The sequence below is a fragment of the Corvus brachyrhynchos genome, unplaced genomic scaffold (assembly GCF_000691975.1).
Source record: "Corvus brachyrhynchos isolate BGI_N302 unplaced genomic scaffold, ASM69197v1 scaffold303, whole genome shotgun sequence".
NCBI classification, from domain to species: domain Eukaryota; kingdom Metazoa; phylum Chordata; class Aves; order Passeriformes; family Corvidae; genus Corvus; species Corvus brachyrhynchos.
This window is the reverse complement of record NW_008237429.1, coordinates 1-2,243: the sequence shown is the minus strand read 5'-3', so window position 1 is coordinate 2,243 and position 2,243 is coordinate 1.

Here is a 2,243-nt window from a genome sequence, read left to right as displayed (position 1 = left end):
TGGGGCCGGGGGGGGAGGTTTGGGCAAGGGGATTCGGGATGGGATTGCATTGGGGGGGCTGCAATTCCCTTAAAAATGCCGGAATTCTGGGATGGGATTCCATGGGAAGGGTGAAACTGTTAAAAATCCCGGAATTCTGGGATGGAATTCCACAGGGAAGCCAAAATCCTGCTGGCAATCCCTGGATTTTTGGGGTTAAAATCCACAGGGAAGCTGAAATCCCCTTAAAAGTCCTGGAATTCTGGGATGGAATTCCATGGGGAGGGTGAGATGCTGTTAAAAATTCCGGAATTCGGGGATGGAATTCCTTCAGAAAGGGTGAGATCCTGTTAAAAATCCTGGAATTCTGGGATGGGATTCCTTCAGAAAGGGTGAGATCCTGTTAAAAATCCTGGAATTCTGGGATGGGATTCCTTCAGAAAGGGTGAGATCCTGTTAAAAATCCTGGAATTCTGGGATGGGATTCCTTCAGAAAGGGTGAGATCCTGTTAAAATCCTGGAATTTTGGGATGAAATTCCTTCAGAAAGGGTGAAATCCTCTTAAAAATCCCAGAATTTTGGGATAGAATTCCACGGGAAGGCTGAAATGCTGCTGGAAATCCCCGGAATTTGGGGGGAAATCCATGGAATTGTGTCAGTGAAAGGTTCAGCGGCTCCTGGGGAACGGAATCCGGGATCATCCTGGGGTTTTCTGGGATGGGATTCCACAGGGAAGCCGAAATCCCCTTAAAAATCCCGGAATTCTGGGATGGAATTCCACTGGGAAGGGTGAAACTCTTGTTAAAAATCCCGGAATTCTGGGATGGAATTCCACGGGGAAGCCGAACCCCCGCTGGAAATCCCCGGCTGTTTTGGGCTGGGGAGTCGCGCGGTGAAGCCGCAATTCCCAGAATTCCCGGAACTCCTGGTGTTTACCTGTTGCAGAATTCCTGGAATTCCCGGAATTCCCAGTTTTTACCAGTTGGGGAATTCCCGGAATTCCCATTTTTTACCTGTTGCAGAATTCCTGGAATTCCGGGAATTCCCAGGGTTTACCCATTGTGGAATTCCCAGAATTCCTGGTTTTTGCCCACTGCAGAATTCCCAGAATTCCCATTTTTTACCTGTTGCGAATTCCCGGTTTTTACCCATTGGGAAGTACCCAGAATTCCCAGAATTCCCGGTTTTTACTCGTTACAGAATTCCTGAAATTCCCAGGGTTCACCCATTGCGGAATTCCCAGAATTCCCATTTTTTTACCCATGGGGAATTCCCGGTTTTTACCCATTGGGAAATACCCAGAATTCCTGGAATTCCCAGCATTCCCAGAATTCCCGGGTTTTTACCCATTGCAGAATTCCCAGCACTCCCAGCACTCCCAGCATTCCCAGTTTTTTACCTGTTACGGAATTCCCAGCCCTCCCAGCATTCCCAGCCCTCTCGGAATTCCCGTTTTTTTACCCGTCGCAGCATTCCCAGAATTCCCAGCACTCCCAGAACTCCCGGAATTCCCGTTTTTTTACCCGTTGCGGAATTCCCAGAACTCCCAGCACTCCCAGCATTCCCGGTTTTTTACCCGTTGTGGAATTCCCAGCATTCCCAGAATTCCCAGCACTCCCAGAATTCCCATTTTTTTACCCGTTGCGGAATTCCCAGAATTCCCAGCATTCCCAGCACTCCCAGAACTCCCAGAATTCCCATTTTTTTACCCGTTATAGAATTCCCAGAATTCCCAGCACTCCTGGAATTCCCATTTTTTTACCCATTGCGGAATTCCCACAATTCCCAGCATTCCCAGCACTCCCAGCACTCCTGGAATTCCCGTTTTTTTACCCGTTGCAGCATTCCCAGCACTCCCAGCACTCCCAGAACTCCCAGAATTCCCCTTTTTTTACCCATTACAGAATTCCCAGAATTCCCAGCACTCCTGGAAGTCCCATTTTTTTACCCATTGCAGAATTCCCAGCCCTCCCAGCCCTCCCAGCACTCCCAGAATTCCCAGTTTTTTACCTGTTACGGAATTCCCAGCCCTCCCAGCATTCCCAGCCCTCTCGGAATTCCCGTTTTTTTACCCGTCGCAGCATTCCCAGAATTCCCAGCACTCCCAGAACTCCCGGAATTCCCGTTTTTTTACCCGTTGCGGAATTCCCAGCATTCCCAGCACTCCCAGAACTCCCGGAATTCCCGTTTTTTTACCCGTTGCGGAATTCCCAGAACTCCCAGCACTCCCAGCATTCCCGGTTTTTTACCCGCTGTGGAATTCC